The sequence below is a fragment of the Rattus norvegicus genome, chromosome 11 (assembly GCF_021556685.1).
Source record: "Rattus norvegicus strain SHRSP/BbbUtx chromosome 11, alternate assembly SHRSP_T2T, whole genome shotgun sequence".
Classification (NCBI taxonomy): Eukaryota; Metazoa; Chordata; class Mammalia; order Rodentia; family Muridae; genus Rattus; species Rattus norvegicus.
The window spans coordinates 63,876,769-63,904,177 of NC_141544.1; the positions used below are offsets into that span (position 1 = coordinate 63,876,769).

Here is a 27,409-nt window from a genome sequence, read left to right on the forward strand (position 1 = left end):
CATTGCTAATAAAGTGTGAAATTATATGTAGGCTGAAGAGTTATTTTAAAGTCACTTGTTTATGAGTTACTTTCAGTATATGTACTGCATACTGTGCAGATATTTTACCTATCTATGTTCCCACAGTCATATAAAGTTTCTGGGGTGAAAGCTGGTGTGGAATGTGTTCAAGAAGGCTCACTGCGTGTGGTGCAACTGCAAGATCTTTTTGGACAGTTTAGGAAGAAACCAAAAGACTTAGAGAGAGCACAGAAGACTGAATATTTCTCGAGGTCTAAGAGTCATCTTCTTGCCATCTCTGGTACATAAGAGGACCCAGAGAATGCCACAGTTGCCAAGCAACTAGAGAAGAGTAGTGTGCTGCTGAGGACTATTTTCTTTAGGTCACAACAACCATCATTTACTACTACTGCGTTAGCAACTCTCAGCTCTCAGGTATACCCCATAGTGGGTGATGTAGAATCCTTGGGACCATAGAGAAAAGAGAAAAACAGTTGACCGTGGTTGATAGTGGAGTTAACTTGGCATGTGATGGCAAGTGGACTGTTGTACCATTCAGGGATTGTCCTGTGTCTTAGTTCTCTTAGACAATGGAAAAATGTACCACAATCTGGGGCGACAGAATTCTGGAGGCCCAAGTCAAAGTGTTCTGAGGACCACACTCCTGGGGGATTTATGGAAATAGTTTTCTGGGAATTCCAGCTACTGGTGGTTGCTAGTGGTCCTTGGCGGCCTTGGCTTGCTGCAGGGGCCGTATCCTTTTTTCTCATGCGTATTTCTTTTCCTCTTTTGTGTTGTGTTGGTGTATGCATGCATATATATGTGTTCATGAGTATATAGGTGTGCATGTGTACACATGTGCCTATGTATCTGCACATGTATTCATACATGTGGAGACCAGCAGACAAATTTGGTTGTAGTTACTCAAGCACATTGAATATTTTTTCTCTTTCTTTTTTTTTAAATTTGTTTTTTTTTAATTTGTTTGTGGATGATCTCTCACTGTTACAGAACTTGTGAAATAGACTAGGCCAGCCCCAGGAATCTGCCTGTCTCAGCACTGGATTCCTTGTATTTGTGCAACATGCACTTTACCTTGTGCATGATCTCCCAAGCATTCCTGCCATGCTGTTTTTTGCTTGCTTGTTTGTTTGTTTGTTTTGGTTTTCTCAATAGAATTCTTGATAATGGAAGTAGGGCCATAACCCATATGAATTTATCTTAATGGCCACCTCTGCAAATAGCCAATTTCCAAATAAGGTGACATTCAGAAGTACTAGGAGTTAGGACTTCCACATTTCTTTGGGGAGACACAATATAGCACAGAATACCCCAAATGTTAGAACTGAGAAGAAATTATCATTAAGAATAACTTTTGACGGTGCACTAGACTGTCTTCTTAGGCACTTAGGGTATGGTAAGATAAGAGAGGCCCAATGTAAAGATGGTTGTACTCATGTGCAGAGTGAACAATTCAGAAGAGAAGCACATAGAAGAAGGTATGAGTCAGGTATGGTAGTAACACAATGAGGGCTATGAAGACAGAACCCAGTTGCCTCAGTTCAGTAACAACTTCCTATAGTCAAAACCACCTCAAAATATGGATGGAGAAATGGATTTAGAGAGAAAGGGAGCTGATTCATATCACAGCATTTGGAACTTGCTAGCCAGTACCTCAGGCACAGTGTAAATATTCAATAAATGAAGTGCTTGAAGAATCAGTCTTAGATTTTGTCTCCTGCTATTGGAATACTGTAGAATTGTTCATTGAACCAGGAGGGAAAAACTGGCACAAAAAGACTTTCAGTGAGAAGAAAGAATTAGGATGCATACTGAAGCCCTTTTCCTCTAGGCTTCTTCTGGTTGGTCAGGGACTTCCTGAACCACATGGGGACAGGCAGGAACATGAGTGTTGGCAGGCACAGGCCTCAGTTTCCCCAACCCTTGCTCCAGCCATATGGAAATGAGAAACTGGCTCCAGTGTGCCAGCAAAACTGATGCTCCTGGCCACTTACCTCTGAGAGGAGGTAGAGTCAGGGAGGCAGCCACAGAAGCACACCCACAGGACCTGGTGATGTTCTGATGACAGTTGACCCATCAGCATGACTCAGTCATTATCCCTGGTTCTATCCAGACCAAGAATCTATTTGAGAAGAAAGTGAAAAAGAGAGGTGAAAGTGAAGGGTGGGCAGTTCCAGTGTTCCCTCTCCCAGGGGGTGGCCACACATTGTTCCTATTAACACCAGCTGTGTCAGTTACACTTCCTGGTTTTATTTTTAGTTCAGAAAGTAAGCCTGCGCCCGTCTTCCTTTCCCAAACACATAATAAAGTCTTAAAGAGAAAAGACCCATCACCAGCTTCCTGTGTATTCTCCACCGTGCCAGAACTATGGAAGAAAGAAATGCAGTCTCTTTGAATAACTACTACTATACAAGTTACATTTATTGATGGATTTTAATATACTAAATGATGTTTTAAGTGTTTGGCACACATTAGCTACATTAGTCTCCACAATAGTTCTTCAGGGCATATATCATTAAGATACCCATCTAACAGAAGTGGTAACTGACATTTGGTATGGTCAGGTAATTTTCCTTTTCATAGAGCCGGATGTGGCAGTGCCAGGCTTTGAATGCCTAGCCTATGCTATCTCAAAGAGTAGACTATCACAGAGGAAGAATGACAGGGATGCGTGGGTAGTCAACAACATAGGAGTAGTCTATCCAGGGTCAACCAGAGGGACATACCCAGCAACAAATGTGTATGAAGTTTAAAGAGGTGTTTATTTTATTTCATTTTATTTTATTTTTTAGTGATAGGCAATTCTAGTGCTGGGACAGTAGTCTGACGTCTGTAGGAGAAGACTAGACAGGAAAAAGAATTAAAGCCCCAGTAGCTATTTTGCTAGTCACTCAAGGAGGATTTAAGGCTTTTTTGTTTTGTTTTGTTTTGTTTTGTTTTATTCTCAAATAATTTATTCATTCATCTTTGATTTCATTAAATCATTATCAGATTTGGTCTTGAAACAATGGCAGGTATTATAAAGAAAATATCTTGATGTTTCTGCATCAGGTACGATGATAAGATACTGGAGTAGGTAATAACAAATAAATGAATGGATTATGAATATGTCCACAAGAAGAAACATGAAATCATCAAGATGTCATGAGCAGTTGTACATGTATTTTATATTCTTTTTTTTTACCTTTTCTTTTTTTCCTTTTTTCTCTTTTTAGAAATTTTTTATTATATATTTCTTTACTTACATTTCAAAGGTTATTCCCCTTCCTGGTTTTCTGTCCATGAGCCCCCATTCCCTCCCCTCCCCCTTCCCCATACGGGTATTCCCCCTACACATCCCCCTGATTGTCCTCCTCCATATTCTCCTGCATTCAAAAAGACCTCCAACTGAGTAAATCTGAAAACACTGCACGTGTGGTGAACATGAAGAGCAAATAGCTTTTTAAGTATCTGCTTTTCCTACATCAACTGTCTTGAGCAACTTAATCCAGCTGATTAGGGGCGTAGTCCCTTGTACTGTCCCTCGATTAGTGTCAGAATGGCAAGCTGGAGGGATGCGTATGCCCCAAAGCTGCAGACTTTCAACTCTCCCAGGAGAACTGCCCTGGTATCTCACATTCTGGAAATGAAGTGCTAAGGATTGTTGGTCAGCCTAGGCCACTGACTCAACACCAAGTCATAGTAGGAAGCAGGAGAATTTACCAGATGTGGAGCAGGGCGTGTGGAGGAGGAGACGAGATACAGAAGTGAGGTGAGACTGTAACCCTCAAACCCTGGCAAGACTCCAGTGCAGGAGTCAATGGGGTGGTATTTACAAGAGGAGAGGGAACCTTCGGTGGTGGGGAGCTACCAACAGGACCCAGTGTGTGATGCATAGAAAACATAATAGGCCAGAGTACAGCTTGTAGGGGATGGGGTGAGCTCCAGGTGCTGGGATGAAACTGACAAAGAGGCCTTCATTTCTGATACACTTTGCATATATAACCTAGCACATAGTTGGTAGCATTTTTCTACAACACACAAGTGGTTGTGTTCCATCACAAACAGTGAATTAACAAACACTGAGCCATTGCTCCTAGGAGAAATTCTGGATTGGGTTCTTGGGAGTCCTCCCCACCCCCATTCATACTATTTTCATCAACCACTCACGCCTACCCTTGACGTAGGCTGTGTTTCTCTTAAAAAGACACCTTACTCAACACGTGCTGTTAATTAACACTGAATCCATGGCCAACTACACCACTACTCATACCTGAACATAGCTTATTCAAGACATGCACTTCCTCTACAAGGCCTTCCTGGGCTTGTGAACCCTGATCAGTACGGCTCTACAAAGAGACATTTATGCATAGAAAAAGAATATGGGGGAGGGCAATCAGGAGGATATATAGGGGAATACCCGTATGGGGGAGGGGGAGGGGAGGGAATGGGGGCTTATGGACAGGAAACCAGGAAGGGGAATAACCTTTGAAATGTAAGTAAAGACATATATAATAAAAAAATTTTAAATGCTTAAAGGGGGAGCTAACAAGACCACAAAAGGGAACTTGTTTACAATATGACTACTAAGAAAGAAAAGGCTGAAGATCACTTTGTTTAGCTTCAGTGGGGTCTGTGCCTGTAAGCTGACAGATTTTTCACTTTTTTGTGCCTATCTACGAGTGACTATGAAACCAATCCCAACATTAACATAGGGATTACAAATAATTTTTTTTTGCAAAGCTGTGAGTTGAAAATATGGAGTCTCATTCAGAACCTGCCCCACATGTGGCCCATACATATACAGCCATCCAATTAGACAAGATGGATGAAGCAAAGAAGTGCAGGCCGACAGGAGCCAGATGTAGATCGCTCCTGAGAGACACAGCCAGAAGACAGCAAACACAGAGGCGAATGCCAGCAGCAAACCACTGAACTGAGAATAGGACCCCTGTTGAAGGAATCAGAGAAAGAACTGGAAGAGCTTGAAGGGGCTCGAGACCCCATATGTACAACAATGTCAAGCAACCAGAGCTTCCAGGGACTAAGCCACTACCTAAAGACTATACATGGACTGACCCTGGACTCTGACCTCATAGGTAGCAATGAATATCCTAGTAAGAGCACCAGTGGAAGGGGAAGCCCTGGGTCCTGCTAAGACTGAACCCCCAGTGAACTAGATTGTTGGGGGGAGGGCGGCAATGGGGGGAGGATGGGGAGGGGAACACCCATACAGAAGGGGAGGGGGAGGGATTAGGAGGATGTTTGCCCGGAAACCGGGAAAGGGAATAGCACTCGAAATGTATATAAGAAATATTCAAGTTAATAAAAAGAAAGAAAGAAAGAAAGAAAATATGGGGTCTGAAAATAGTGACCATCAACAATATGTATTCGACGTTATTGTTAACACAATACTTAGAGAGTTCCGGTACTTTACCACGATCGATGACACCACTCGATAGATTTATGATTAAGCCCACAGCACACAAAACAGTAAGACAGAGCAAGCAGTGCAGGATGCACGCTCTTCGGAGCGCAGGGCTGGCTCGCTACAGAGCTCCTCGGCTTAACGTCTGCTGACCTGGTATATCTGTGGTTTTCATTTAACCACAAGAGCTCGTCTGCTTTGAGTTTGGGGCCGTGGTTCATTGCGTCCTATTCTGTTTATCCTTTAACCGGTGGTTTTCAACCGTGACTGGATATATGACAAGTGTTTGACTGTCCTGTCCCTCTGTATGGCATGTACATGTACAGTGGAAGACACCTGTTTGCTGACTCTGCCCTGGACAAAAAAAAAATATGTGGACACAGCCAACGGGTTGCTAGTGGTATCAACTCTTAAATGAGCTCAGTGCTAGCCAGAAAATCTAACTTCCCTAGTCCATCCCTGCTGCCTTTTCTGAGACAGCCATTCCTTATCTCAACCTCTGAAGAAACCAGCCAGTTTGGGTTGTAATGATTCTTTGTCCCTGGAAGTCTTCCTCACAGGAACTGAATGCCCTGCATCGGTCCACTCTGTCATTGAAGCTACTTCTCTATGGCAGAGAAAAGAAAATGAATCAAAGTGGAATTTCTCTGGCCTCACACCATAACATTAGCCCATTTCCTGCATCTGGGCTCCTCCTCCTCCTCTTTTCTCCATAGACAGCGATTCATGGTGGTATATGCCTGTAATGCCAGGAGGGTGAGGTAGGAGCATTGCCAGTTCAAAGCCAGCCTGGGCTAAACAGCAAGACCCTGCATCAAAAAATTCAAAATAAAATAAATAACAAAGATGGATGACCAATCTGTACTTTCATTGAAGGACTTCCTGTTCTGCCCCCCCCCTTTTTTTTCCTACCCCAGGATATCGGTTAGTAATAAAAAAAAATCCTTTCTTGTTCCGCCATTATTGACAATATTACACTTTTATTTCTGACAGCGAAACAAAGACATTTTTAGTAGCCTCTGGAGAGGACAACGTATTAACATACACTTTAAGAGGGGTCAATGAGTTTTCTATAAACAAATGAGCTAATGTAAGAGCTTGGTTATTTTTGAAGGTGATTTAAAAAATGAGAAACTTCTGGAAGCATATGTCACGAGTCACCATAACTCGTGACAGAAATTGCTGCTGGAATTTAGTGTGTTTGTATATTTGCATGGTTTTTCTTGTTTCTTATGTCAAAAAGTAGTAAAAATACTATGCAAAATGAAGATAATGAAAATAAGGGATTGTAATTTTTCCAAAATCATTTTATAATGTCTGTGCTTGGGACAAACTAGAATTTTAGCTAAAGCATGTAAAACACAAAATACAAAAATGCACTATTTTCTCCCATTGCCTAGTTTTGAGCATCAAACACAGGTTGCTTCAGTTCTAAGAAACATGCATTTTATGTTTCAAAATAACGCAGATTTATTTCTTAACTACACTAAAAGAAAATGAACTGCTTACTATGCTTATTTCCATTTTAAATATTTTTAATAGCACAGCAAAATGTGTGCATGACCCAAACAAACAAGTTTCCTTGCCTTTCTGGGTAAAAAAAAAAAGTCATGATGAACAGTCTTTATGGTGTCAGGGGTTGCCCTGAGCTTGCTTCTGTCCTTGGCTCTTTTGGCTGAAGTTCCTCTGATATGAGCCTATCCCATAATATGTGCAGTTAGTTAAAAAACACACACCAAATGCTAAGACAGTGAATAGAGTACCTGTCATCCTGGGGAACACATTTCTCAGAAAGAAAAGAAAATTACCAACTAAACTTCATGATATGCAAAGTCATTCTTAATTCTAGGCCAAAAAGAAGGGAAAAAAGTCAGTTGGGGGGCTCTCTTTCCCTTGGAAAGGCAGATAACAAAACTGACAGTAATATTTAAGATGCGATATTATTTTGACTTTATTGTATATTAACAAATTTTTGTGAAGCTATTAATTTGTCTAATTTCACTTTTTTCACCTGGAAAAACATGACTCGGTTCTTTTCAGTATTTGGACCATAAATGTGTCTATGTTATTGAAGTTTGCTAATAGGCTAGACATTTTTGCCCATGTTGTAAAGAGTGACCTGATCCAGTAATTTCAAAAATGCTATCTGGCAGGCATAGTGAAATCAATGGTAATGACGCCTTATTTCCACAGTGTCTTTCATCTGGAGATCTCGAAACATCACACACATCTACAGCATATTATTATCATGTCATGCTGACTCTCTGTGAGAAGAAGTACATTTTGGAGATGTTTAAGTTTTTGCATCCTTTACCTTCCTTGGTACATGTGTCAGTGCCTCTGGAATTTTTAAAGAAAATTTTATTATTTAGGCACCTTGGAGGATAGTTTTCAAACAATAGACAGTTTCTACTATGCTACATGAAGTATAGGGTGGGCGGAATTCTTAGCATATCCAAAGCCAAATGCATGAGTTAATAATGAATTAATAGTATCTGGAACGTTTTGCTTATATGCATCAATCTACATATTTTCAACATTTTAGTAGTTATGTATTCATAACAATTATCAGGAAGCTAAACAACAGAGCCCTTACTACCATCTATGTGATTGTTTGTAATGAGGAATTATTAGTATTGAAATCAGGCCTAAGCAGGTACTGTCATACTGAACGTACTCTTCTTAGACTGAATGTGGCTGCTAAGGCATATCCACTAAGGAATCAGGCAGTCATAACTAAAACTTGTGCCGAGGCACACGTTTACTTGAATAAAGGCAGTGTGGCTGTTAAGGTGCCTGGTGTCAATTCTTAGGTATTGCGGTTTGCAATGCCCCCCCCCCCCCCGCTCTCGGATCTTTGAACGCTTTGTCAACCAGGAAGTGGAACTTTTTGAGGATTAGAAAGATTAGAAAGTGTGGGCTAGTTGGAGGAGGTGTGGCCTTGATGGAGAAAATGTGTCACTGGGTTAGGCTTTGAGCTTTCAAAAGCTCATGCAACACCTAGTTCTCTCTCTCTCTCTCTCTCTCTCTCTCTCTCTCTCTCTCTCTCTCTCTCTCTGCGCCCCCCCCCCCGGTCTACTGCTTTTGCCTGTGACTCCCTTCCCCCACCCCTCTGCCTGCTGCCACTGCCTGTGAATCAGGATTTAGCTCTCAGCGACTTGTCCAGTCTCAGGTCTGCCTGCATTGCTGCCATGCTCCTCACCATGATGAGAACGAACTCACCTCTGGAACTACCATCCAGCTCAAATTAAAAACTTCTTTTATAAGAGTTGACTTGGGGGGTTGGGGATTTAGCTCAGGGGTAGAGCACTTGCCTAACAAGCACAGGGCCCTGGGTTCGGTCCCCAGCTCCAGGGGGAAGAAAAAAAGAAAAAAAAAGAGTTGACTTGGTCATGGCACCTCTTCACAGAAATAGAACTCTGACGAAGATAGGTATCAAGTTTCGATTCATCATTGTGTATCCCCGTCACTTCTAGAAGTCAAATTCAAGAATATACATCATTACAAATTACCAGTTCAACTCTTTGTTGATCGAACTTTATCATGATTAAAAGGTTTAAATATTTTAGTTGTAAAAGAAGACATTTTCACAAAAATGTGAGCACCGGCAGTGATCGTGGTAAGAACTCATTAGTGACTGGATTACCTATGCACATTTAAAATGCAGCTTTAACAATAAAAAGATACTGTTCAAATATGATGGAAACTGTTGGAAATGCAGCACCTGAAAAAAGACATATTTCATTATGGATTGTGCCACCAGATGCTGGTGTCCTTTAATACATAAAGAGGACATTTTGGAAAACAGCCCATTTTCTTAGGTAAAACAGGATAGGCAGCATTCTAGGAGCTAAAATACTGTGTGATAATGGCAGGAAAGTAAAGGTTGCTTGACGGTATGAAACAGTTAATGAAACACATGTAAAGCAACTGGCAAACGATGGGGAAAGCAGTGATTGAGGACAAAGGGAGTGAAATGATTAAGAACTTGAGATTGTCACAGCAGAGTTTATTTTAGAACTTCAGGCATGAACAGAAAGTGAAGAAGCAATTGTTACTCAGAGGAAGATGAAGGGAACAAATCTCTCCGTAGGCCGCTGAAGCTAATATTCCAATATTGTTTGGTTGGAAAAAAAAACTTTCTCATTTCTCTCATGTAATCTGAACAAAATGGTCTGATGAAACCTTAAAACTGTGTCCTGATTAAACCACACACCTGATGTAATGCTCTAAAATGTTATTATTGATACATTATCTTAATTATATTAATTATCTTAATTAATATACGATCACAAAAAGTGATGTTAAGCTGAACATGGAAGCTGTCAGGCCACGCCCAGTTGGAAAAACAGGAAGGTTTCACTAACATGGCCAAGTTTTGCCACAAACACTTTCCATGTGTTCAGAGAGAGGTCAGGTCACTAGTGGCACCCATGAAGGCTTAGGGGAAAAGAGCAATTAAATGCCAATCCATGCTGACCACAGAAGTTTCACAGTAGTCTTAGATGACAGAGGGAAAAATAGAAATACAATATATATCATAAGCACAAGCTAAAAATCATCAGAACTTTGAGGCTGGAGAGAATACTCAGCAGTATAAGCTCATCGCTCCTAGAGGATCCAGAGGTTCCAGAGGTTCCAGAGGATCTGTTCCCAGAACCCACATTCAGGCAGCTGAAACCACTTGTACTTCTAATTCTAGTGGCTCTGACACCCTCATTTGGGGCCTCCACTGCACCAGTTTTTATGTAGTATATTCAGGCACACACACACATACATTTTTAAAACTCAGAAATGTTCATCATGTGTAATTTTTTAAGTTCTCTTCTGCACACAGAAACCCTTATATATCTAATACATTCAGCACCTTTATAGAAAAATTGTACTTATCCTAGACCTAACATTGTTCCTAGGATGATAGCAAATTCTGCTACTAGAGCAGAGAGTAAATCAATACTGAAAAAAAGCCAAGTTGGAGGATGATGTGCTTTGAATAAGTATAGACCCCATACACTCATGTCTTGGAATTCTTGACCCATAGGGCATGGCACTATTAGGAGGTGTAGACTGGAAAGAGTTGTGGCTTTGTTGGAAAAAGTGTGCCACTGTCAGGGCAGGCTTTGGATCTCCTATGTGCAACCTGTGCCCAGTGTGTCATTCAGTCCTCTTCTGCTGCCTTCAGATCAAGATATGGAAATCTCAGTTCCTCCAGTACCATGTCTGCCTGGACACTGCAACGCCTACCACCATGATGATAATGGACTATAAACCTCTGAAACTGTAAGCCAGCCCCAATTAAATATTTTCCTTTATATGAGTTGTCATGCTCATCGTGCCAATAAAACCCAAACTTAGACAAAGGACTCACAAACCTTATTCCAAAGTCATTGTGAACTGGTATGAAGAGATACCACTGAGTACCATGAGACAAAACCAATGAAACAGCTTTAAGGCATTTTTTTTACATACAAAGATAGAAAAATACTTCGAAAGATAAAGGATATTCTTTTCAATAGACTATACTGGGAAAACTGACTATCATCACAAATATAAACACTTAATTCAGAATATTAATTAAGTCAGTTGGACAACCCACGTATAAATAATTAAAAGTGAAACGGTAATGGAAGCTTTAAAATTATAAATATTCAATAAAAATAACATAGGACAAATTTCTGACTAGAACTAGGTAAAGTGATCTTAAATATTCATCACAATTAAAAGTAAAAAGGGAGGTGCTGCAGAGATGGTTCAGTGGTTAAGAGCACTGGCTGCTCTTCCAGAGGTCCTGAGTTCAATTCTCAGCAACCACGTATAGAACACAACCTTCTATATTGGGATCTGATGCTCTCTTCTGTGTGTTTGAAGACAGTGACAGTGTACTCATATAAATAAAATAATTAAACCTTTAAAAAATTGAAAAAGAAAATAGCTAACATCTTGAAAGTCACAAAAATTAGAAAGCCATTATGTGTCCATCTCCATCAAGAAAGTGAGGAGAGAATCAACAGTGAGAAGCAGAACCATGTGTTGCTTATCTGAGAGGAGCCTGACACCCAGAATGTATGGGGATGTAAGCTAGTAGTTGTCTTAGGGTTTTACTGCTGTAAGGAGATACCATGACCAAGGCAACTCTTACAAGTCAACATTTGATTGGGGCTAGCTTACAGGTTTAGAGATTCAGTTCATTGTCAAGGCAGGAACATGGTGGCATCCAAGCAGGCATGATGTAGGAAGAGCTGAGAGTACTACACCTTCATCTGAAGGCTGCTAGCAGAATACTGACTTCCAAGCAGCTAGGACAAGGGTGTTAGAGCCCACATCCACAGTGACACACCTACTCCAACAAGGCCACACCTACTCTAACAGGGCCACACCCTCTAATAGTGCCACTCCATGGGGTGAGCATATACAAACCATCACAGTAGTAGAGCATTTGCCTAGGATTCAGGAGACTTGACTCCAATCATTTAAACAAACAAAAGAAAATCTACAGTAATAGTAAGACACAACTAACATAAAAACAAACAAACAAAACTTAAAAAGACATTTCTCTAAGTATTGTCAAATGTCTGTGAACACATGAAAAAGTACTCAACCTCCTTAGTCATAAAAAGAATATAAATTAAAAACAATTAAGATATTCCACATCCATTAGATTAGCTCCAACAGAACGACTCGGCCTGGTGAACAGCCTTATAATCCTATAAGCCTTATATAAGCCTATATACTCTGAAGGGTGGATCAGATGGATCTGAAAGAACCCCAAATCGGGGAGACTCTCGCTCCAGTCTCGGGATGGTGTGCCCCAGGAAACACGAGTAGCCGATCTTGATGTAACAGCAAGAGGTAGTTTTATTAACGAGATCTCGGGCCGACATGTATCTCTCGCAGGAGATAGAGGAGCCGATCTCAAGCCTCTAAAGGCAGGGGTTTATATAGGGAAAGCCAGGGGATTTCACGCGGTTACACACAATTAACTGATTCAAATGGTGCACAGTTACTTTTGGCGTGGAGTTACATCAGCAAAGCATACGTGCAATCTAGCATCTCAGCAATGTGGGTAGGGTGACTCATCTCACTCAGCAGGGGGATGACCCATCCTCAGGGAGTGAAGGAAGGGGAGGGGGTGGCTCTTCAGATCTTGCACTCAAAGCCAGGCATGCAACCTACTGAGTTGCTGACTCAAAATATAAAATCCAAAAGGTCTGCGGACTGTATAAACCAGTAAAGTGCTCACCTAGTGTGCAAGACTCTGGGTTCAATCCCCATCAACACATAGGTACACTCAAAGTTGATATTGTTGTTAGGAAAGGTGTAAAGAAATGGAAACTTTTCTTCACTCTTTGGGGGCATGAAAAAAAGTGCAGCCATTTGGAAACCTGATCGGCTGCTGTATCGGTTGCTTTTCTCATTGTCACGATCAAATATCTAACAAGAAGCCACTTAGAGAAGAAATCGCCTGGGCTCGTGGTTTGAAAGTACAGCCCATCATGACAAGATGTAGGAGTGACTCAGTTATGGTGTCAGTGGCTCACTCACACATGGTCAGTTTACAAAACAAAAGCTGGCAGGAAGTAAGGTTAGGCTGTAACTCTCAAAACCTGCCACTTGGTGACTCACTTCCGCCAGCTAGGCCCCATCTCCCGGGGACCCTTGACCTCCCAAAATAGTGACTCGAGCTTGGGATCTCATACAGTCAAACATTTATAGCAATTTTAAAAACTTAACCAAAAGCTTCCTGTATGACCCAGGACTTCACTCTTAGGTATTCACCCATAGGAAATGAAAATATAATCACATTAAAATTGTACATGGCAGCTAGAGAATTTCCTCAGAGGCTAAGAATACTTGCTGCTGTTGCAGGGGACGTGAGTCTAATTCCCAGGACACACATGGAGGTGCACGACCATCTGTAACTCTAGTCCCAAGGGAAGTGACATCATCTTCTGACCTCCCACGGGATCCAAACACACACGTGGTGTAAATAAAGACAGGTGGACAAAACACTCATACACATAAAGTAAAAATAAATAGATGAACGCTTTAAAAAATGTACATGAATGTCCAAAGGAATATTTTCACAATACTCAGAAACTAGGAACAATCTAATACCTATTGATTGGTAAATGAGTGACACTATGTAATATCTATCCATGAGCCATATGAGATATGTGCTACAAAATGTTAAAAATTTGTTACTGTTTCAAATGTTTGGCCTAGAGTTTTGTTTTGAGCATTTGGTCCTCGGCTTGTAGCACTATTTTGACGCCTGGAATCTTTAACAGGTGAAGCATGGCTGTCACAAATAGGCTGGTAGGGATGGGCCTTTGAAAGATATACTCACCCCTGGTCCCAGCCTGTGTTCTCTCTGCATCCTGCCCTGCACCATAGGAAAAACCTCTGCCACGTGTTCCCCCTTCTACTGGCAGAGCCAGAACTTCATGTGCCAGACTGAAATATCTCTGGAACCATGAACTAAAGTAACTCCCTCCCTCCCTAAATTGTTTCTGCTGCGGGTCAGAGCAACATAGAAACAGCGAGTACAGTGAACGCACCCAGAAAACTAAAAGCAAGCAGATGTAGAAGGGTGCATGGCATGTGACTCCATTCATTCGCAGCATCTGAGAGTGAGAAAAGTTGTCTAAGATTCAACATGAGAGCAAGGACACACTTCAAATGTCCTCAGGAGGCAAGGAGGGATGGGAAATAATTGAAAGCTAGATTGAGGTAACAAGCACTTTTAGTTACGGTTTCCACTGCTGTGAAGAGACAACATGACCAAGGCAACTCTTAAAAGGGAAAACATTTAACTGGGATTGGCTTACGGTTTCAGAGGCTCAGTCATTATCATTAGCTGGGAAGCATGACAGTGTGCTGGCACACACGATACTGGAGGAGCTCAGAGTCCTGCATTTTGATCAGAAGACAACCAGGAGGAGCTTTTCTTCCACTCTACAGAGCCTGAGCACTAGGAGCTACACAGGCACATAAACCCTTCAACAAGGCTACACCTACTCCAATAGGGCCATATCTCCTAATAGTGCCACTTACCATGGACCAAGTATATTCAAACCACCACAGGAACCAAAGTAGAATCTCTGAAACTCTCAAGGATAACTGTGGATGAGCAATAACAATGATATACTAACAACATAATAACTATAGATGTGCAGAAGGATGAGGGCAGCTTCTTCACAGCATTGTCATAATCACTTGGCAGAGCTGAGCCATTCTCAGTCTCACAGTTCATCTACTAAAAGAGACAAACACCTATGAGCAAGTACTCCAGACGCAACAGCAGAAAATGACCTGCGCCCTCCTTAAAGGAATATGGATATTTATTCAGGTGGCAGGAAAAAGAAGTCCTAGAGCTGGTGATGGCTGTTGAAGAGTGTGCTACGTTCCATTACTGTAACAAAACACTTGAGATAATTTATAAAATGAGAAGGTTTATTTTGGCTCACTGGTTAAAGAGGTTTCGATCCTTTGATGGACTCTACTGTTTTTGAACCTGTGGTGAAGAAGCACGTCTTAGCAAGGACCATGTGGTGGAATGGAACTCACTTCATAGTCAAGACATGAAAAGAAAGAAGCAGGGTTCCACTGTCAAATGCCTTTGGGAATCCCAGTGACTGGAAGACCACCAACACACCATACCTTTTTATATTTTCACTATCTGCCACTAGCTGAGGTCTAAGTTTCAATATGTGAGCATCTGCAAAATGCCCTGTACACAACAGCACAGCAATGCTAACGTCTCAAGTCCAGCAGAACTGAAACTTCAGCATTCATTGGATTGCTAGGAAAGCTTGTTGAAACTCTTGAACATGGGCCAGCTAGATGGTTCAGTGAGTAGATCACTTTCCTGTGAAAACCTGAAGACCTGAGTTGGATTCCAGAAACCCACAGAAAGGTAGACCACAGTGAGGAACCAGTCTGCAAAGTTGTCCTCTGATCCTCACATACTCCATGACATACAGAGACACACACACTCACACACACACACACACACACACACACACACACACAACATACAAACAATAGACAATTTCTATTTAATTTTTTAAAAAAGCAATTCTTGAACTCCTAGTCAACACCTAGATCCTGGGTCAATGGGGTTCTGAATGTATAACAAACTTACAAGACTGAAAGACATAGAGGGTAAGATGGCTCAGCAAACATGGTATCAGGAAGGGACATTTTCCTTTAGTCCATCATGGTTTGAGACGACGTCTGGGCAATTTGCTGACATTGACATGCATATGAACCATGAAAGTGTGTAGAATGAAAGTATGACGGTTGTACCATTCACATCACCGCACAGAGAAATTCTATCATCCAGTCACAGATAATTACCTGTCTCGTTTGTCGCTTGTTTCAATCTTTAGTTCAATCATTGGAGCCATTTTATCTTGCAATTAATAAAGACTACCCATTTTTTCCAACTACATATATAATTGAAGCACATAAACAAACACAATGTATTCGCTTATTAATAATCTTATAATTCATTAGTTTAAAATGTATAATTGAAAGACAGGTTGCTTAAATAAAAGAGTTCCAGGGAAGAAGATATATGACTGTATATAAAATCAGCTCATCACAAGCCTGATATGATGACGAGTTAAAAGAATTACAGAAAATATTCTTCACGTACTCAGGCAAATGAATCTAAATGACAGCACCCAGCCAGCTCTACATAAAGTGTGCAGGATAAATATTGCCACACTTAGACATCATGGTTAAATATTATCAATGATGCATTGCCTTTGTCCTAGCCTGCACTTTTACTGTATGAAACGCCATATTGGTGTCATCCATTAAAATGCAACATCTTCTCCCAAGCATGACTACTCGATAGTTAGGAATGTGATCACATTGTGGATAATTGCTGGATTGTTGCTTTTAAAATAACATCTGTGTGTATGTAATTTGGGCAGAAATATGTCAGCTCCATTGCCAGAAACTGATGTTATTACAGCACTCTTCAGAGGTATAACAGCTTTCAAAAGAAACCCTTATAGCATTTTATTTTTATCACAGGAAAAACCTAGGGGTGTGCACATGATTTTAAGACAAGGCTGTGCTTCCCCGGGCCATCTAATTTTTCAGCATACTGCTCTTGTCATTACACCTACACCCGTGGGAAGCCTGGGAGCCATGGGCTGTCCCTGGACTGTCAGGGACCCTTTTCTCTAATAAACAGCCTAATGCCTGCCTCCTGGCTGCGATTGTGTGCGCTAGCCCTACCATGAATGCTCTACTCAAACCGCTTGTTTGTAAAAGTCACTGCAAGGAAGGAAACTTTGAAAAGAATATCAATGTTATAAATGTTTATAAAAAGCCATTTGGTGCTGCCCTAATGTAGCTGAGGGCTCAATGGTCACATCAGGAGCTTTCTGGAAAAGTATTGGGGTGATAGTTTGGGCCATAAGTACTGCTGTCAGGAGAGTATAGCCATTCACAGGACTCACCCCTCCAGACTTGGCCCACCCCAAGGATCACTTCACATGCAGCAAGGAGCATCATGGGAAAGTTCTTCAAGGGTATTTGCTGATTGTTGACATCTCCAGCATCTAACCAAGTAAATAAAACACACTCCGGCATGATATCATCCATCTATCTCCCAGGTAAGATGTGCAAACACCGTAGATGGCTACCTCTTATCACTTCCCCGCTTTTAGCAGTTTCTTATTTTTTATTTCTGGCCCTTTCTCTTAGAGGAGAAATCAATGATTGTATTATCAGACTATAAATCCATTTGTGCACAACTTCAACATCTCTACTTCCATAATTGATGGAGCAAGTAGACAGAAAACAGGTAAAGATACAGTAGAACTGACCATGTCATCAATCATGAGGGCGAACTGACATTTTGAGAACACTTCCCCCAGACTGCAGAATCTATGTTCAATTCAGCTCTACATGGACCACGCAGAATGATAAGGCCAGATGTTGGAGCACAGGACTCAATAACAAATGACAGATATCAGACAGCAATGTTTTCTGACAACCACAGAATTAAACTAGAAGTCAGATACAGAAAATATGTACACATTACTAGGAGTGTGGAAATTACAGACCATAATTCTAAAAAGTTCATAAACAAAACAAAAGATGAGAGCAGTAATCGTAAGATATTTGAAGTCAAATGAAAATTTAAAAAAACGTAGCATATCAAAGTTTATGGAATATGGTGTTTAAAGGAGAATTTATTGTTCTACATGATTTATAGGAAAATGTATCTATAATTAAAATCCAAAATTAATGGTATGTGCTTTCTATTTTAAGAAGGAAATGAAGCAAATGGGGTGGGAGAAACACAAGAGAAGAAAGTGCATTTGAGTGAGAAGTGCTTTTTCTGGGGTCACACCCTCACACTGAAGGAATTAGAGCAAGAACAAGACCACTGTGGAGACAGAACCAGGAAAAAAGCTACTAGCCCATGAAAGCAGTCCTCTTTCCTCCTCCTCCTCCTCCTCCTCCTCCTCCTCCTCCTCCTCCTCCTCCTCCTCCTTCTCCTTCTCTTCCTCCTCTCCTCCCTTTCTCTCCTACTCTATTCTTTACTTCATGATGCTGTGACCCTTTCTCCTCACAAACATCACAAGTGACATGCCTCATGTTCCCAGTCCCTGGAGGAAAGAACCTGTTTTTCTTCCAGATTCTGTTTATAACTCCTTACAGAGGACATGAGCTATCCTGGTCCAGGTGCGGCCCCTGTTCAGGTCACTGTAACCATGGCAATGAGTCTATTATAGCTGGTTATCTTCCCTATGACTAGGGTACTTCTCTCAAAGGGGAAGAGGGAGGTGTCAGGGCACCCAGTGAAAGCACAGGCCTTGCTTCCTCGGTCCGTCACTCAGCTGGCAGGTATTGGAGCATGAGTTAATGAGAACGCAGGATAAAACACAGATGGAGCTATGAGCCAACACACGGTAGAAACTAGAAGAGTGTCAATTCTATGTATCATCTTCACCGCATGCAAACCGTGTCATTGAGGAACATGGTAGTAAATACCCACCTCGCTTGATGATCCTGTTTACGTAGTTCGGATTTTGAAAATGTTTTTAATGAAAAGCTGAGAATTTCATTCTCTCAGATAGATCAGCCAACAGCCAGCATGTATGAAGCAGAAACCAGGAGTGTTTTGAGCATCATTCATCTCTATGCACAAACAACCTTTTTTCTCTCAGCTCACCCTTCCAAAGAGTCAAAGGAAAAACATTGCGTGCTTCTTTATTCACATTTCCAGTTAGGATGCAAATCTAAATTTAATATGTTCCGGCCGAGCAGTTTACAACTAATTCTGATGTGGTAATGATGTTTAGGTTTTTCTGTGAAATAAACCAATTTTGCTGGTTTCAGATCAGTAACAAATAACCAGCCATCACTGGTAAATGCCTAATGTTCTAGCAACTAAAGTTTGATACCATGCACGATATCTAATTGAATTGAGACATCATTATAAGCCAGGAAAAATATTTTATTTCTGTGTGATTCTTCAAATCAAAATGAAACCAGGACATTTTGAGTAAAGGAATCCTAGGGGTAACTGAGGCAAAGCTTGTTCAAACCACTTCAGGCTATAAAACACTAAATCAGATTAGGTGTATTATTCAAACTTCTGTGAAACTCTAAAAGCAAATATTAAGTAAATGTGTTCTAGTTAATTGGGTCTAACATAAGTTTAAATGAAATTTTAGAGACAGGCTTTGAAATAGTATAATTATAGAAAATTGTTTAATCAAAGTATTTAAAAATATTTCATTCTATAAATTTACAGAAATGAATTTTTATAAAAAATAATGGCTACCTGTCTAGCCTAAAATCATACAGATTTTCTCTATATATTAGAGATTAGAATAATTCAATGATATTTGGAATTATGAATAATACATAGACTGAGACATAGTTCATGAGTTCATAGTAAATCACATAATCCGTAAGTATGCCTACAAGGAAGGCCATGCTATGCATTATCTCTTCAGCGAACCTAATGCTATTCTTGGTTTGATAATTAAGAATGTTGTACACTCATATAGTGTGCTTTGACCAAGTCTATACCTCATATTCCTCTTCTGTCCCCCCATATCCACTTTTCCTTCCTGACTTCATGCGTTCTCTTTTTTTAACCCACTGCATCTACTTAATGCTACCTGTGTATTCATGGATGAGGACTCATCTACTGCAGAGTGGGGCTACATCCTTAACTGTTCTTCCCCGAGAAGCCCTCAATGGCCAATAGCTTCTCGGCTAGAGGTGTGGCTTTATGAGCCCCTCCCCGATGTAACTGATTGTTAGACATGACAGGCTTATTGTACACGTGAACCCACAGCAGTTGTGACCTCATGCATGAGACTGAATAAGAACACACACACACACACACACACACATCAGTTCTGTCATTCCACCATTGTGAGTACTGGGATAAAACTCAGAATGTTATACTTGATAACAAGCCCCTTTACTCACAGGGCCATCTCACAGTCTCATAGACTCCTATGTACAAGTTTGGGTGATTAAGCAATAACTTATGTAAAAGGCTTTATTTACATTTATTGGAATGGAATAAAAATTTTCCTCATCAATCTTACTTATGTGTATGTAGTGTGTATGGTATGGGGGCATTCTGGTGTTTCTGGGTTCACAAGTATGTGCATACAAGTTTGTGGAAAGCAGATGTTGACTTTAGGTGAACCAAGTAATGAAAGTCCTGTCATCAGTTCCTATCATATATGTATATTTTTATAGAGTTTTATCTTCAAATATAAGTTTTCATTTGTCCATAAAATAGCCCAAGAGAATAATCCATAAACGTGTAATACCACATCTCATGCTCAATTGTGTAAGAAATGCCAAGCAATTTTCTGGAGTGGCTCCACCCATTTGTATTCCCCATCAGGAATATATGAGCGACCCATTTCTTTCTCTCACCTCATGTGGTGTTATTTTTCATTTAGCTGTTCAGCTAGGCATATGATTGAATGCATGCTGGTCTTGAATTTTATTTTCATGATGGATAATTATACTGAATTTATTCTCATGTTAAATTATTCTCATGTGCCCATTTGCTGTATGTGTACCCCTCATTGGTTTAATATATTGTCCTTGGATAGAGGAAGGATCAGATAGTTGGCTGGTAAGAAGTGTGCTATACCTGATTGTAGTCAGAAGGTTGAGAAACCATCCTACTTTGTATACTCAGCCAGGGCTTCCCACTTGAGTCCAGAGCTCACAGACTTAGTTGCCTCTTTGATGTCTCCTCTTGAGAGAGTACGCATTCGTTACTTTACAAAAGCATATAGAAATAAGAGTTCTAGGAAATCCTATTCTAAACGGGAGAAAAATTCATGGCAACTAGAACACAGCTTCCATGTATGTATGCATGCATGTGTGCATTGATGGTGTGTATGTGTTTGTGTGTGCGCAAACGCACACAAGCACGTGTATTTCACTGGATCTGGCTTTTACTAGTGTTGCCCCATCTATTTTGCATCTGTGTTCACATCTGACATTGGACAGTAGTTCTCTCCACTGCACAAACCGTTTCGGCTTTAACTGCTGCTTGACCAAGTACTGTCAGAGACAGAGGCTTAAGGCAACAGTCTATTTTATCATGCTTCCCGGTTTTGTGAGTTGGACTTTTGGTTTGCATTTCCCTGGGAAAGTTTTCAGTTCTGTGTGGTATTAATTGAGATCAAGAAGTAGGATTCAGCTAGTCAATGGACTGGGCTGCATTCCCAGACAAACTCAATCAAATGTGTCTTGGCGGGAAGGCTGGTATGCTCGCTCAACAGAGTCCCAGGGCTTTGCAACAGGCAATGCACAATGGGAAGTCTTATTTCTCATGTACTAACTCCAGCATCTAAGAAACCAATGCCTCTCCACCTTCCTTATAAAAGCTGGTTTCAGTATTGTCATGGCACCACTGCCATCCCACTTAATGGTTGAAAAAAAATGTCTTGGCAGTGAAAATTGTAGAGAAAAAAATTCATCTCTTCTTTGAATAATTCCAAGCAATTCGCATCTACATCTTATCTACCATAATATTATTTATGTTTTTATTTTCAGGATCAAACTACCAGGATAACATGAGTTTGGATTATTTTCTGTTTTTCATCCAACATTTAGAATGTTTTTACCGTTCTCCTTCTTAAGTTCTTGGTAGAGGTTCCTTCTAAAACCTCAGGATCTAGACTTTTCTTTGAGAATACAATGATTTTAAGAGTATTCTGGCTTTCTATTTCTTTCTGAACTAATTTTCGTATGTCATTTTCCCAATGAATCATTCACTATGTCTCTATTTCCAATATCTTGGCACAAAATTGTTGGTTGCTATTCTATTTTAACATACTCTAATAGTCATGTCAATTTTATTATTAAAACATATATTATTAATATTATTATTTATTAGTGAAGCTAAAATCCTTCAACTGTTTTAGAATTTCAGAAACTAACATGGTTAATCATTTCTATTCTGTTTGAACTTTTTACTCATTTTCTGTTTTCATCTTTTTCTATTTCCTTCTCTTCATCTTACGTTTATTTCATTTCTACTTTTGTTTTATACCTTTTATTCTAAGCATAACTTGTCCCTGTAGTGTGTAGTTTTGCTACCCCACTTTAAGCTTCCAGTGGACCATGCTACAAGTCCCACTCAGGTTCCCTCGGGCCTGCAGATGAAAGACACACACACACACACACACACACACACACACACACACACACACACACAAGCTTATCTCTGACATGCTTTAGCTCACTGGCCAGGCTCTTCTAAGCCTCTCTTGGCTATCATGCCACTACTAGCTCAGTACATTAAATCTGCCCTCATCTTTAGTTGTTCAGTTACCCTCTCCTTGTTCATCCCCTAAATTTGACCTCAGCTTAAATATGATTCTAATATCCCTCCTGCTAACACAGGCCCAGATGGCGACATGGCCAACGGCTACTCCACTCTAGATTGCACGTGACAGGAGGCTCCTTCTCCCTTTGAAGCATTGTGAAAACCTTTTTCTCCTCTTTGTATCTTCTAGCTTGCCTGTGAAGTAAACTGGAAGTCCTGCCTATTCTGCCCAGCTCATTGGCTACTAGCATCTTTATTGATTGATCAATAAGCAATTGGAGAACAGGACCTTCAGTCTTCATGTGCAGATTTCTTTTTGACAGGGTCTCACTGTGTAACCCTGGCTAGCCTTGAACTCCTGCGTCTGCCTCCTAATTATTAGGATTAAAATCATATACCACCACCCCTTGCTCTTCATATATTCTAAACACACTTTTGGATGACATGTTGTAAGTTCCCACTCTATTCTCTTGAGAATAGATGCTGTTGATTTTAAAATGCTTCATTATATAAATGTTTTCTTCTCTGTTATGTGCTTTCATATTCATAGACACTATTGCATATTATTTTCAAAGCAATCTAATATTCTTTTACCTGGGATTAATATTGGGAGGTATCAGATAGTGATCAAGTATTAGTTCTTTTATTCATAATTATCTATCTAACCAGAAATATTTATTGAAGGATCTTCGTTTTCCCTGGTCTATATTTCCTTCCTTACCATAAATTAAATAATCATATGTTGAGTTGTTTGTGTGTGTGTATTATTCTGTTACATGGGTTTGCTAATCCATCCTTGTGATAACACAATACTATTATAAAAATTATAACTTTATAAAAAGCTTAATAACAGATAAAGTTTTCTTCTACTAAGAAAGTTGATTACTCTTAACCCATTGTACCACTGTATCAATTTTCTAATGATCCTGACAATTTATAGAGTCAGGCTACTTCATTAAAATTATGCTCAATCTTGTAGATCAGATTAGGAGAACTGACATTTAGAAAAGTTAACTCTTGCCCAAACCCCGTGGGAGAGAGACCTCACCGCCTGATCAAGTGGACACTCCTGAGGCTGCAGAGCGGAGGAGACCACCAACACTGCCCACCCCTGCCCACATCCCTGGCCCAAGAGGCAACTGTATAAGGCCTCTGGGTTCCCGTAGGGGAGGGCCCGGGAGCGGCAGGACCCCTGCGCCTGAGACACTGCCGGAACCTGAAGGAAACAGACGGGATAAACAGTTCTCTGCACCCAAATCCCGTGGGAGGGAGAGCTGAACCTTCAGAGAGGCGGACACGCCTGGGAAACCAGAAGAGACTGCACTCTGTGCACATCCAGGCGCCAGAGGAAAACACCAAACGCCATCTGGAACCCTGGTGCACGGAGGCTCCCGGAAGGAGCGGCACAGATTTTCCCGGTTGCTGCCACAGCGGAGAGGACTTAGGCAGTACCCCACAAGCAAACTTGAGCCTTGGAACCACAGGTAGGACCAACTTTTCCCCTGCAAGAAACCTGCCTGGTGAACTCAAGACACAGGCCCACAGGAACAGCTGAAGACCTGTAGAGAGGAAAAACTACACGCCCGAAAGCAGAACACTCTGTCCCCATAACTGGCTGAAAGAAAACAGGAAAACAGGTCTACAGCACTCCTGACACACAGGTTATAGGACAGTCTAGCCACTGTCAGAAATAGCAGAACAAAGTAACACTAGAGATAATCTGATGGCAAGAGGCAAGCGCAGGAACCCAAGCAACAGAAACCAAGACTACATGGCATCATCGGAGCCCAATTCTCCCACCAAAGCAAACACGGAATATCCAAACACACCAGAAAAGCAAGACCTAGTTTCAAAATCATATTTGATCATGATGCTGGAGGACTTCAAGAAAGACATAAAGAACTCCCTTAGAGAACAAGTAGAAGCCTACAGAGAGGAATCGCAAAAATCCCTGAAAGAATTCCAGGAAAACACAATCAAACAGTTGAAGGAATTAAAAATGGAAATAGAAGCAATCAAGAAAGAACACATGGAAACAACCCTGGACATAGAAAATCAAAAGAAAAGACAAGGAGCTGTAGATACAAGCTTCACCAACAGAATTCAAGAGATGGAAGAGAGAATCTCAGGAGCAGAAGATTCCATAGAAATCATTGACTCAACTGTCAAAGATAATGTAAAGCAGAAAAAGCTACTGGTCCAAAACATACAGGAAATCCAGGACTCAATGAGAAGATCAAACCTAAGGATAATAGGTATAGAAGAGAGTGAAGACTCCCAGCTCAAAGGACCAGTAAATATCTTCAACAAAATCATAGAAGAAAACTTCCCTAACCTAAAAAAAGAGATACCCATAGACATACAAGAAGCCTACAGAACTCCAAATAGATTGGACCAGAAAAGAAACACCTCCCGTCACATAATTGTCAAAACACCAAATGCACAAAATAAAGAAAGAATATTAAAAGCAGTAAGGGAAAAAGGTCAAGTAACATATAAAGGCAGACCTATCAGAATCACACCAGACTTCTCGACAGAAACTATGAAGGCCAGAAGATCCTGGACTGATGTCATGCAGACAGACCCTAAGAGAACACAAATGCCAGCCCAGGTTACTGTATCCAGCAAAACTCTCAATTAACATTGATGGAGAAACCAAGATATTTCATGACAAAACCAAATTTACACAATATCTTTCTACAAATCCAGCACTACAAAGGATAATAAATGGTAAAGCCCAACATAAGGAGGCAAGCTATACCCTAGAAGAAGCAAGAAACTAATCGTCTTGGCAACAAAACAAAGAGAATGAAAGCACACAAACATAACCTCACATCCAAATATGAATATAACGGGAAGCAATAATCACTATTCCTTAATATCTCTCAATATCAATGGCCTCAACTCCCCAATAAAAAGACATAGATTAACAAACTGGATACGCAACGAGGACCCTGCATTCTGCTGCCTACAGGAAACACACCTCAGACACAAAGACAGACACTACCTCAGAGTGAAAGGCTGGAAAACAACTTTCCAAGCAAATGGTCAGAAGAAGCAAGCTGGAGTAGCCATTCTAATATCAAATAAAATCAATTTCCAACTAAAAGTCATCAAAAAAGATAAGGACACTTCATATTCATCAAAGGAAAAATCCACCAAGATGAACTCTCAATCCTAAATATCTATGCCCCAAATAAAAGGGCACCTACATATGTAAAAGAAACCTTACTAAAGCTCAAAACACACATTGCACCTCACACAATAATAGTGGGAGATTTCAACACCCCACTCTCATCAATGGACAGATCATGGAAACAGAAATTAAACAGAGATGTAGAAAGACTAAGAGAAGTCATGAGCCAAATGGACTTAACGGATATTTATAGAACATTCTATCCTAAAGCAAAAGGATATACCTTCTTCTCAGCTCCTCATGGTACTTTCTCCAAAATTGACCATATAATTGGTCAAAAAACGGGCCTCAACAGGTACAGAAAGATAGAAATAATCCCATGCGTGCTATCGGACCACCACGGCCTAAAACTGGTCTTCAATAACAATAAGGGAAGAATGCCCACATATACGTGGAAATTGAACAATGCTCTACTCAATGATAACCTGGTCAAGGAAGAAATAAAGAAAGAAATTAAAAACTTTTTAGAATTTAATGAAAATGAAGGTACAACATACCCAAACTTATGGGACACAATGAAAGCTGTGCTAAGAGGAAAACTCATAGCGCTGAGTGCCTGCAGAAAGAAACAGGAAAGAGCATATGTCAGCAGCTTGACAGCACACCTAAAAGCTCTAGAACAAAAAGAAGCAAATACACCCAGGAGGAGTAGAAGGCAAGAAATAATCAAACTCAGAGCTGAAATCAACCAAGTAGAAACAAAAAGGACCATAGAAAGAATCAACAGAACCAAAAGTTGGTTCTTTGAGAAAATCAACAAGATAGATAAACCCTTAGCCAGACTAACGAGAGGACACAGAGAGTGCGTCCAAATTAACAAAATCAGAAATGAAAAGGGAGACATAACTACAGATTCAGAGGAAATTCAAAAAATCATCAGATCTTACTATAAAAACCTATATTCAACAAAACTTGAAAATCTTCAGGAAATGGACAATTTCCTAGACAGATACCAGGTATCGAAGTTAAATCAGGAACAGATAAACCAGTTAAACAACCCCATAACTCCTAAGGAAATAGAAGCAGTCATTAAAGGTCTCCCAACCAAAAAGAGCCCAGGTCCAGACGGGTTTAGTGCAGAATTCTATCAAACCTTCATAGAAGACCTTATACCAATATTATCCAAACTATTCCACAAAATTGAAACAGATGGAGCCCTACCGAATTCCTTCTATGAAGCCACAATTACTCTTATACCTAAACCACACAAAGACCCAACAAAGAAAGAGAACTTCAGACCAATTTCCCTTATGAATATCGACGCAAAAATACTCAATAAAATTCTGGCAAACCGAATTCAAGAGCACATCAAAACAATCATCCACCATGATCAAGTAGGCTTCATCCCAGGCATGCAGGGATGGTTTAATATAAGGAAAACCATCAACGTGATCCATCATATAAACAAACTGAAAGAACAGAACCACATGATCATTTCATTAGATGCTGAGAAAGCATTTGACAAAATTCAACACCCCTTCATGATAAAAGTCCTGGAAAGAATAGGTATTCAAGGCCCATACCTAAACATAGTAAAAGCCATATACAGCAAACCAGTTGCTAACATTAAACTAAATGGAGAGAAACTTGAAGCAATCCCACTAAAATCAGGGACTAGACAAGGCTGCCCACTCTCTCCCTACTTATTCAATATAGTTCTTGAAGTTCTAGCCAGAGCAATCAGACAACAAAAGGAGATCAAGGGGATACAGATCGGAAAAGAAGAGGTCAAAATATCACTATTTGCAGACGACATGATAGTATATTTAAGTGATCCCAAAAGTTCCACCAGAGAACTACTAAAGCTGATAAACAACTTCAGCAAAGTGGCTGGGTATAAAATTAACTCAAATAAATCAGTTGCCTTCCTCTATACAAAAGAGAAACAAGCCGAGAAAGAAATTAGGGAAACGACACCCTTCATAATAGACCCAAA

General features: G+C 40.4%; 1 long non-coding RNA gene across 2 annotated transcripts in view; it reads right to left on the minus strand.

The window, feature by feature from the left end:
* LOC148002588 (uncharacterized) overlaps positions 1–27,409 on the minus strand; it is a 65,541-nt gene that overhangs the window by 29,078 nt on the left and 9,054 nt on the right. For both annotated transcript variants that reach the window (XR_015633062.1, XR_015633061.1), the window contains exon 2: positions 2,016–2,143. This is a non-coding gene — a long non-coding RNA (uncharacterized LOC148002588). The remainder of the gene's footprint in view (positions 1–2,015; positions 2,144–27,409) is intronic.